Source organism: Mauremys mutica, chromosome 1, assembly GCF_020497125.1.
Source record: "Mauremys mutica isolate MM-2020 ecotype Southern chromosome 1, ASM2049712v1, whole genome shotgun sequence".
Taxonomy (NCBI): domain Eukaryota; kingdom Metazoa; phylum Chordata; order Testudines; family Geoemydidae; genus Mauremys; species Mauremys mutica.
Genome location: NC_059072.1, coordinates 316900112 through 316912227, shown reverse-complemented (window position 1 = coordinate 316912227; position 12116 = coordinate 316900112). Strand labels below are relative to the sequence as shown.

General features: G+C 40.8%; 1 protein-coding gene across 1 annotated transcript in view; it reads left to right on the top strand.

Annotated features, from left to right (window-relative positions):
- FRY (FRY microtubule binding protein) overlaps positions 1–12116 on the top strand; it is a 398333-nt gene that overhangs the window by 714 nt on the left and 385503 nt on the right. The window contains exons 2-3 of the mRNA XM_045016361.1: positions 1891–2015; positions 5346–5536. The gene's annotated coding sequence lies outside the window, so the exon portion shown is untranslated. The remainder of the gene's footprint in view (positions 1–1890; positions 2016–5345; positions 5537–12116) is intronic.

Here is a 12116-nt window from a genome sequence, read left to right as displayed (position 1 = left end):
AATTGCCATGCTGGATCAAACCTGATATCCATATAGTCTGGTATTCTGTCTCAGACGGTGGCCAGTCCCAGATGCTTCAGAAGGAGTTGAGAACCCAGCACTAAGTGTGTGGGATGATCTGCATCCCACTTTGTCTCATCTTAATCTCTAATAATTAGAGGCTGGCTTAAGCCTGGAAGCATGAGGTTTAATAGCCCTTCCAAAATTTTTGTTAGCCTTAATTACGATAACTCTGGATATTCTTGTAATCAATATATATATCCAGTCCCCATTTTAGTCTCACTGAATTATTGACTTCATTGGCTTCCTGTGGCAATGAGATCTGCCTTGTGTGAGCATATTTATGAATATGTCAAAATCATTCCTGATGGAAGGGTATCAGTCAATACTGTTGAGTGAATACATGTGGGGCTGTTCTGGACTTCATGTTGTATTCCTTAGGGTTTTGTGTTTGCTTTCATATAGAGGGATTTGAGATATTTCTAGTCTGTTGGTAAAACTTGGCAGTACATACTACACAGTGCAGATGGTATCTGAAGATGCTTGTTTAACTCGTCCTTCACCAATCTGCGGGAGCGGAGGACTAGGACTAGATGGACTTGTTTCTAAGGATATAATGTAGTGGCTTGTGTGTATATATCACTGTCCACTGCTGGATGGGATACCACATCTTCTGTTGGAAAAAGAACAGGAGTACTTGTGACACCTTAGAGACTAACAAATTTATTTGAGCATAAGCTTTCGTGGGCTACAGCCCACTTCATCGGACACATAGAATGGAACATATAGTGAGGAGATATATATACATACAGAGAACATGAAAAGGTGGGACTGTCTTAAATGGGTGGGTTTTTTTCCTCCGCTGACAACAGTTCATCTTAATTAATTAGCCTCTTAGAGTTGGTTGGGAAACTCCCACCTTTTCATGTGTTCTCTCTCTCTCTCTCTCTCCCCCTCTTCCCCCCCCACCCCCACATACTCACTATATGTTCCATTCTGTGCGTCCAAGCCCACGAAAGCTTATGCTCAAATAAATTTGTTAGTCTCTAAGGTGCCATGAGTACTCCTGTTCTTTTTGCGGATACAGACTAACACGGCTGCTACTCTGAATTCTGTTGGAGAGTCATCCTTTGTAGACCAAAGACTATGCTTATAGTGAGAATTTTAGGGTATTCTCTGTTGTTCTAGCACCACTACTGCTCCACCAATACTACCAGAGAACTACTACTAGCGGACTGGTCTCTACTATTTTTACCACCATGTCATTTAAACATGATCATAGCAGGATTGGACACCCTGCTGGTAGACATTATCTTTTGTTCTAGTGCTCCCACTGTTACTAGTACCCTACAACCACACCAGTTAAAAAGCAGTGGTGTGAGAACTCTCAGTGCAAATGCAGCCAACAAAGTTAAGAGTTAAACTAGATTGTGGGATAATTTTCTTACCACAGCCTGTCCCAACATAGTATAATTTCTCAAACAGCCTTTTTCTGGGCACTGCTGTGATCTGCTACTTATGAGTCATCCAAACAGCACCACAACACCTGCCTAAGTGCATGGACTAAAAACACAATAAATACTTGATTTTACACTTGGACCAAGTTGTTGGGTATGTTAATTTTTTTCCAGTCAGGGACTTAGTTACATTTTTAAAACAAGGTGAGAACAAAAAGTGAGTATACCAACACTCATTCCCACAAATTAAAGAGAGCATGATAAATTAGCAGTAATAGTCTATAAAAGGAGTTCAGATACCCATGTCAGTCTGGGTTATTAAATTAATAGTTATTTGAAAGCAGAATAGATCCTCTTACGCTATTAAAGTACATCGTGCATTTGGTTTGTCTTAGAGCTTAAGATCTCTGAACTTTATACTTGCTCATGACAGGTCACATAGACTTCACACGGAATCAAGAGTGTTACCCAGTCCTGGGATTTGAACTGTGAACACCAGACATTTGGAGGAGAAATGCTTGTCTGACAGGACAGTGTGTGTAATGTACTGACAATCTTGTATGTGTAATATTGCCTCCTCTTAGTTCGAACATCAGATATAATCAAGCCTTTGTAATTATTCATTGTCTAGTAGTAGCTGGTTCTTAAAAAAACCAAACAATGTTAATACTGATATCTAATACTCGCTTTCTAATGGAGGCTTTTCTTTAACTCAAGTGGTGGAGGCCTGTATTTTGAGAGTATGGCTGTTCTCACTGTCCTCAAGAATAGTATAGCTGGCAAGTAGTGTCTGTATATAAACAGCACATTAATTCATTATAGGATGAAATCATTATTAGATTCTTTTCATACAGCGATATGTTTCACTATCAACTTCTTTCTGTATGTTTCTTTTATGTTGCCTGATATAATATTAAAAACCTAATTTTTGTATGAAAGCAAAAAATGACTATAGTAGTTACCTTATTTTTGTAAGCACTAGACACAGTTGCTTTCAAAATGAATGCTACTTTTATTTTATTGTTAGAGGCAGGTTAAACTGATGAGAGTGACAGCCTGGTTGCTGTTCAAGAGCAGGGCTGTGACCTCAGCACACATGAGGTGCCACAGATGGTCCTGCAGTTACAGTGTTGGCACAGAAGGTGAAATGACCCGTAGGTAATACCGTAATAGAATCTAGGTCTGCTGAAATTATACTGCAAACAAAGAATTCTGTTCTATTTGTTCTATATTAGTCTGGTCACCCCATCTCAAAAAAGATACATTAGAATTGGTAAAGGTATAGAGAAGAATAGCTAATATAATTAGGGGTATGGAATAGTTTCCATATGAGGAGAGATTAAAAAGACTGGGACTGTTCAGTTTAGAAAAGAGACAAGTAAAGAGAATATGATAGTGGTCTATACAGTCATGAATAGTGTGGAGAAAGTGAATAGGGAAGTGTTATTTAGCCCTTTACATAACAAGAACCAGCAGTAACCCAGTGAAATTAAAAGGCAGCAGGTTTAAAACAAACATAGGGAAGTACTGTTTCACACAACGCACAGTCAATGTGTGGAACTCGTTGCCAGGGGATGTTCTGAAGGCCAAAAGTATAACTGGGTTCAAAATAGAATTAGATATGTTTGTAGAGGATAGGTCCACCATTGGCTATTAGCCAAGATAGTCAGGGATGCAACCCCATGCTCTGGGTATCCTTAAACCTCTAGGGTGACCAGATGTCCCGATTTTATAGGGACAGTCCTGATTTTGGGGTTTCTCTCTTATATAGGCTCCTATTACCCCCCACCCCCTGTCCTGATTTTTCACACTTACTGTCTGGTCACCCTATTAAACCTCTGACTACCAGAAGCTGGGACTGGATGACAGGGGATGGATCACTTGATAGTTGCCCTGCTCTGTTCATTCTCTGTAAAAAATCTGACACTGTTCACTGTTGGAAGACAAGATACAGGGCTAGATGGACCATTGATCTGACCCAGTGTGGCCATTCTTATGTTTTTAATAAAATTCATAGAATCATTCAGTTTTTCAGTTTTCATTGTGGGTTTTGAAAATCCATTAGGATGATAGGTAAAATCGCTCTGTGTAGGTATAATCAAAATTTATTCAGAAGCCCTACAGACTAAGACATGTCTTCATAGCATAATAACCATACTGTATTGTACGCTGTATTGGTGCACCTTTAATTTGGTTATTATTTTGAAATTGGTATTATTGGGATTTCAGAATCCTACATTTTGTATGCATTCCAAAAACTGGATATTGGAGATGCTTACATGCCCAGGGGTGATTTTCAAGGGCAGTAAGGTTGTAATTACAATGGACTTCTGAAAAGAAATCCTACAGAAGATTCACAAGGGTCATTTAAGAATTGAGACGTGCAAACAACAAGCATGAGAGGTGCAGTACTGGCTGGAGATCAATCACAAAATTACTAATGTGGTAGGAAACTGTTTTCCATGCTTTAAATACAAGTCATGCCAACAGGCAGAGACACAGACCTCATCCAGTTCTACAAAGGCCTTAGGAGAAGGAAAGCGCTGATTTATTTACCTGGCAATCAAAGGATTATTTAATAGTCACAGATTATTCTCAGTGTCCAGAAATTTGCACACTGCACAGTGCTAATAATAGTAAGACAGTGATAGCCGGCATGAAGGGAATCTTCCCCAGATGAAATCTTTAATCCAAATCCAAATTACGCCCAATCAAATGGACTTGTGGAAAGATCTATATGGACAGTAAAGAACTTTATGAAAAAGACTTTTGACAGTGGGAGTGATTTCTATAAAGTTTTATTGGTTTGCCAAAGTACACCTTTGGAGAATGGCTTTTCTCTAGCTGTTAATAGGAAGAAGGATCAGATCTAATTTACCAATTAGTGATAACTTCCTGAAATCTCATAACAATGAATCATTAGAGAAGATGAAAGAAAATCAAAAGTGGAAGCAGAAATATTATTTTGACAGAAGGGCCCATGATTTCCCATCTCTTAACCTAGGTCAGGGGTCGGCAACCTCTGGCACGCGGCTCGCCAGGGTAAGCACTCTGGCGGGCCGGGCCAGTTTGTTTACCTGCCGAATTGGCAGGTTTGGCTGATCCCGCGGTTCGCCGTCCCAGGCCAATGGGGGTGGCAGGAAGCCACGGTCAGCACATCTCTGCCCGCGCCGCTTCCTGCCGCCCCCATTGGCCTGGGACAGCGAACCGCAGCCAGTGGGCACTGCAGTCCGCCAAACCTGCCGATGCGGCAGGTAAACCAACTGGCCCGGCCCGCCAGGGTACTTACCCTGGTGAGCCTCATGGCAGAGGTTGCCGACCCCTGACCTAGGTGATAGAGGTGCAATTCCTCAGGCACACTCTAATACTTGGCGCCAAAAGGGTAGATGTGGACTTTGGCATTTCTCATCTGACTGATTCTTTATCATCAATACACAAAGCAGAAACTGTCAAGGAACAAGAGAACAACTCAGATTCTAATGAAAGGCTGATACTGAGAAGATCAGAGCAGGAGATGAAGTCTGTTCTGACTGTGGTTCATTCTTCACTAGTCCTAAACCCTTTCTTTTGTGAGCAAAAATGGAGAATGATACACGTTTATGCAGTCAACATCACGTATACATTGCACAGATGGTTCACTTTATAATCCTTCAGTGATAATTTTTAGTAGTCTGGAGACAGTATCAGAAGCCAATGCCAAAGTCTTTTTGTCACTACAGAGCTTTAGGAGAGCTGGGGCTGAGAACTTAGTATCTTCTCCTTTAGAAGATGCAATGCCATAGCTAATCACCGCTGTCGTGTGTGTGTGTGTGTGTGTGTGTGTTGGAATAGGGGAAGGTTGAATATCAACAGTTTAATTGTCTTTTGTTTCTTTTTGTATTTGTTTAGAAAGTGGCTGAAGAGTGGCACTTACAGTACAGAAGAATATCTGTGCATGCTGGCATGTGTCTTTTGCTAGTGGAAATTCTAATGGCTCAAAATGTGAACTAAATCAAGTCTGACCTGTCACATGCTAGAGATGAAACACACACAGAGTGGAAATCTACTGCAGTCACATCTTCCAAGGACATGAATTAAAGGTAAGTAGCCTTCTCTTACCTAATTATTTTATAATCAAGCTTTGTTGCTAATTATTTTTTCACATAATTTGCTGAATGGCCTACTGTGGTCCTTATAATTATTGAGCTTGCCTAGTACAATAGGTTTGGTGTATACAGTGCACGTATTGCTGATAGAGCTTTGTTGATATATCTTCATAGTTCAGTCCATGGCTTTCTTCCCTTTATTGAGCTGGCTAAATAATTTATTAAAAGTTGAGAGGTGCCTTCCTATAATAAACCTAGTAGCTTAAGTTACATTGTTCTCTACCTAGGAGAGTGCTTTTGTAGGTTATAACTTAGTTTAGTATCAAAGTCTGCCAAAAACAAAACAAGAGAGGTAAATTATGTTGTTTTGTTTGTTTTAAAGGACAATATTAGAGGCACCCAGAAGACTTGCTATACTGAGGGGCCCTTTCAGAAGTTATAGCTGGGGTTGAAGCTCTTGTAGGAGGCAGAAACCGATATAGTAGCAGTGATTCTGAAGAGCAGATCAGTTCAGCAGCTGTGGAGCATGGGAGAGGAGCAGCAGGGTCCTCTGTAGAGCTAGCTGAGGGCAAGTGTCTGCAAACTTCTGACTTAATGAGGTGGAGGCAGGATAGGCTCCAGCACACTCTGTCCAAGACAGCAGTGGAAGCCAGTATTTCTCACCTTTAAATAGGCAGCAGATGGTGGGGTGCTAGCATGGCAGAGAAAAGCCATCCCACCAAAGAAGTGCAGCTTCATAGATGTAGTCTTGAGAAGTGAGAGCAGAAAGAGCTACAGCTAGTTTCACTGCAGCTTGAAACTGCCTGCCCAGGCTCTGATCTCATCCCCATCTCTCTGCTTCTAGCAGGGGTTACCCTATTACTTCTCCAGTTGCAAAGGTGGTCCCTGAAGAACCACTGGTGGGAGAGAATGGAGCAATGTCTGCACAGCTGGCCCTGTCTTCTGCCCCACCCCCATTAGAATGGGGGAAATCTAAATTTCTGGAAGTCAGAAGGGGAACAGGACAAGGGAACTGGGCTTATAAGAGTCATGGCTCCTTTCTCTCACCAAATGGGTGTAAGATTCAAATTTTCTATACAGAATGTCCATTGTCCACCAAATAAAAGGCTTTCAAGTGGTCATTTACAATATGGCACCAGACAACCTTGAATTGCTGCTGCTGCTGCCAGCATAATCACTTAGGACCATCCTCTGTACCAATGCTTCCTTATGTAAATATTGTTTTAATATGAGTAAAGACCCTGCATAAAACAGCCTGGTGAAACAAACTGTGAAGAAGTAACTGATGGCTGAAATTTTGAAGATCTTTACCTGTTTTTTTTTCTTTTGAAATGAAAATTCTAGAAAAATAAAATCCCTAAAGCAATGTCCCTTCTTACAAGGACTATCTAGAAACTTGTTTTAGAAGAAAATGATAGGCAGCCATGCAGAAAAAAGCACTGGGTCCTAAAAGTATTCATTCTGTTAAAGAATCTTGTGCACAGGGGGAAAAAAAAGTAAAACGGAATTTGATCTAATTCAAGTATTGAGGGAAGCATCTTATCTAAAATACGATTTTAAAAACAGTTGTCTTTATATAGAGCAAAAATGCAAGTGTAGTTAGAAGAACAGCTTGCCTTTTACCTATACTATTTGGTCATGGAATGACTAGCAGAGACCTGAGGAACAAGTTATGCAGTGCCTATAGGGAAACCTAATCTTGCAAAACTCTAGACATTGAGTAACTTTGAAAATGGGAGATGGCATGAACAAAATCAATGCTCCTCACTTCCTCCAACTTGATTGTGTGGGCACATATAGGATATTGTTTCTGAAGGAAAGTGGGTGTTATTTGCACAGAATTGGTGCCAGTAAAGTTATGTTCATATACAAGTATCATAAAATCACATTAAAAATGTCTTACAGAAATCCTCAAAAATATCTTGAGAGAAATTCTTATTTATAGTATTTGACATTTCTCTTAATGGCACAAACTGGGTTCTTAGCCAAAGCTTTCTGATGTCTATGAATTTGGATCAGGCCCCAAGTTACTATCAGCTTTTCACAATATATAATCAGTTAGATCAATTATAGAACTATCTTGTCTATATTTGATCTGGGATACCTAAAAAGTTGCCTAATTATCATGGTAAAATATACTGTGTATCTGATTTTTTTTTTTAAATTAACCTCAAACTATCCTTTGTGGAATGTGTCTTCCATTTCACAATAGCAGTGAGAATATGCAGACAGTGTGTTCACTGGCTGTTACCTCACTTCTCATGCTTTAGCTTCAAAGAATTTTTTTTTTTTTAAGGAAAGAAAAAAACTAAATGGTGTGAACCAAATGAGGTGATATCCTCTGGGATGTTTTGTGAGAGATTGAAGCTGGGTTTTTTGCAATTGTATTTATCTAGATATTTTAAAATAATTACAATTTCACTTTTGTGTTAGATTACTAAAAATCTAGCTTGCCTTGTTTGACCTGGTTCTTTTGAAATCAGCTATGGAATATTATTGGACAGTTCAAAACAATCAATTAAACAAACAAACAAAAAACCCACCCCAGTAGTTAGTCTTGATCATCTTCCATGTGATTCAGAATGCTTTAGGAACATTTTTACTGGTCAAGTGGAAAAACATCTTATTTTAGGACTTAACCCTTTCTAAATTTAAAAATATTTTTATCTCTGTTATTGAATTTATGGCATGGAACCATAACCACTTAAATGGAAGATTCCAGAGAGCTGCAAGTCGTCAAAGAGCAGGGGTAAAGATTACAGCATATTTCATGTATCAAAGATGCCAAGAAGCTGTGAAGTTTAGTAGACATTAAACATGAATCCAAAAGAGAGAGAGCATTGATTTTAAGTCCATTTTAGTTTTTAGCCTTTTGAATAAACATTCATTTCACTTAGGAGGGAAACATTTTTCTTACTTATTAATGAAGTTGGCTTATGCTTTATTGTTTAACAATGAGGTCTTGCCCCAGGGTGGTGATATTCTGCAGTACTTCCTGCAAAACATTAGAGCATTAAATCATGTTTAGTGCTCAATGGCTAGACTTGCTACAAAATATCCCTAGATCTTTTGCTTAAATATAACTAAAGCTGCTGCAGATCAAATAGCAACTAGAATTAAGAGAGGAAGCCAAGTTTGAAAAAGAGCACTAATGTTACTATCTTTACAGGATCAAAGTTTATAAGGAAGCTGAGTTATTGCCATCATGATAGTAAGCACTGAAATCTTATTTTTGTTGTGTTTTTCCCCATAAAAACATAATCCAATATAAAATGTATTTTAATAGTGCTGTAATTACAGAGAAATGTATAGTCAGAATATAAGAACAATATTTTTGTTGAATAAAAACATAGTCTGCTTTGTATGCTGTGACAAAGCTCCAAGTCTGTATTGGTGGGTCCCGCGCTTCCTGGTGGATTCAGTGGCCTCAGAAGCTCACTAAGGCCCTCAATATGACCTCCCTTTCCCAGTATGGTGGCAAAGGTTACAGCTTATTGAGCTATTTTCATCACAGGCGGTGATGGGAGGTGGGAAGGTGGAATACTCACAGTCTCTTTTGCTCCTTAGAGCTCCATAGGCACCATTTGGTCTCCTGCCTGGACCAAAGTCTGTTTCCCCTCTCAAAGGGATCTCTGTAGATCATGCAGGGAGGGAAGGGGGTAACCCGGGCACGCCCTCTACTCCGGGTTCCAGCCCAGGGACCCTAATGGTAGCAGCTGTTATCGACTTCCCTCCTTCACTGATGCTGCTTTGATTCCCTGGGCCACTTCCCCGTGCTCCCCTTTTCCAAGCTTCACCCTTACCTTGGGGTTCAGTAATGCTTCCTCTCCTCCAGCTCCTTTCACCTGGGCTCCTCTCAAGAGGACTGGAAAGGTGAGCTTTTAAAGCAGTATAAGTGGGACCTTAATTGGTTCCAGCTGTCTCCATTAGCCTATCAGCCATAACTGACTCTTTCTCAGCTAATTGAGGTCATGTGCCAGCATTAGCCTAACGACCTTAACTGGTTAAATTGGCGTCAGGTGTCTTGATTGGCCTGGAGTAGCCCTTGTTTGGCTATCCAGGGAACAGGGACCTGCTCATTCTGAGACTGATATACCTGCCTTCGACTACCCTCTTATATCCTTCTGGCCTGAGTCTGTCACAATGCATACAGTATATATTAAAATCCATATTGTAATTGGCATCAAATAAATAGGTCCAGTTGATGTTGTGCAAAAGTACAACAGAAAGAGTTTTAATGTTACTATGTCATCGCCGTGGTAGAGACTAAGCGATTTTTTTCCCCCTCCTCTAACATATCATCTGTGAAGTTTTATCCATTGGATCTGTATCAGGTTCAAGGTAATCTGGGTTAAACAAATGTCAAAGTCAACTGTTTCTTGCTGTATGAAGCTTTCAGTCTTCGTTGTTGATAAGAGTGACGGGATATGGAACAGTTTCTCTTGAGCTGTTATAGCATTATCAAAGTATGAGGGAATAAAGGATTGATTCTTCCTTATTGAACTAATTAGGAATTTTGCCATTGACTATAGTGAGAACAGGATTAGACCCAAACTATACTCCACTACAGTTTCATCTGGTGACCCAGTCTAAATTCTTATGTAGTTAGTGACCATCATTGTCAAACGTCTAAAGTGAACTCCTGAAGATACATTTAGTGTGTGTGCTCTCTCTCTCACTTCACTTCAGTCAGCAGAGGTTGGACTTGATCTTTTTTGTCCTCATGTAATTATGGAAAAGCTGGGTCAAAGAATTGTGTTATACATCTTGCTCTGAAGGTGCTGAGGTTTGTTGTCATCCTGATCTTCTGGGAGAAGCCAGTTGCTGAGAAAGTTGTCTCTTCTGTTCATCTGAGGTTCACTTTTGACAGGTCTGTTCCAGTAGCTGAGAGAGCAATTCAAACTGTAAAAATAATTCTTAAAAGAATCTAACTTGGATAACACAGCCTCTTAGCCTGGTGGACTATTGGAATACACCTAGAGGAGCAGGTGATCCTAGATCTCCTATAAAGACCAGATTACTGACTTCATCAAAGTTGTTACAACCCAAGCTGGTACAAGGAGACATACTAAATAGCTTAAAGTTGAAACAAGCGAAACAGAAATATTTCTTTGACAAAAACCCATAGCCTTTATCACCACAGGAAAATGGAGAGACTTTGTATTAATCAGAAAGGAGCATGCAAACCTGCAAAGGTGATTGATCAACATACTGCAGAAGAAGGAGATGTCTGTGGAAGAAACCGAAAGGATTGTACTCCTGGGGGAATTCTGTGCCACTGAGCATGTGCAGAATTCATGTCCCCTGCAGATTTCTTTGCTTCCCTGCAGAAAAATGGCTTTCTGATGGGGAAACAGGGAAGCCACAAGAACGACCCTCCCCAGCAGTATGTTTTAGGTGCTTAGGCCAGCTGGCAGAGAGGTAAACCACTGTGGGGTGGGGACAGGACTAGGGAAGACCCGGCTGGTGGCTCCTACTCTGCGCCAGGCTCAGCTGCTAGACCCGGCTGGGCTGGGGAGTATGGGACTTCCTCTTCCCAGGCACAGCATCCAGGGCCGGGTCAGACCAACCCCCAGATTTCTCCCCCAGCTGCAGGAAGCTCTGCAAACTCCCTCCACCCCCACTTCCTGCACCCATCGCTCCTCAATTGCAGGGGGGGAATCCCTGTACAGGGAGCTGCTCTCCCATCTGCTCAACCCTCACACATCCAGACCTCCTCATACCCAGACCCTCCCACTGAGCCTCACACTCAACCCCCCCCGATGAGCTCCACTCCCGCTGCACCTGGACCACCCAGACGAGCCCCCCAAACCTGGATCCCCACCCCACCAAGCCCCAACTAGTTGCACCTGGATCCCCACCCTTCTGAGCCCCACTCCCCCATGCTGAGCTCTATCCCCCCACATCCAGACCCCCCTGCTTAGCCCCAAGCACCTTCACCTGGACCCCCCCTGAGGAGTCCCATTACCCCCAATCCCCCCTCCCCCCAACAGGGGGATATGGTGGCTATTGCCTCAGGACACTATTATCATTTCCCTTTTTCATTCTGAAATGTTGATGATTATGTAAAATTTCATATTTATAATATGCCAACACAGAACAAACTTTTTGAGAAAAGTTACCTTTTTAATATTGCTAAACAAGTGAATTTTATGACATACAGAAAATTATCTAGAGTTTATGGTGTGATAAGCAGACTATCAAGTAACCCAACAGCTAAATCTAATATTAATTTTCAGACTTCACTGATTAAGACTAGGAAGTGAAGTGTGATGTTGCCATGGGGAAGTCTATAAGATAAAGTGCAAGAAGAACTGAGCTAGTAAATAATTGATATGGTTCTAAGATTAGGAATGATCATTTACAGTCTGTTCTCTTTGATACATATGCATATTTTGTACATTATAAACTCTCAAGCAACACATAAGCAAATTATGTGACAGGTTTCATGCAGAACTTTAATATACAGCTCATATGTGTGCATAGGTACATAGAATTATATATAAAGTTACTGCAACATTAAAGTTGAGAAATCAAGCACATAACTGAGACAGTTACAAAATGTATGGCTTTT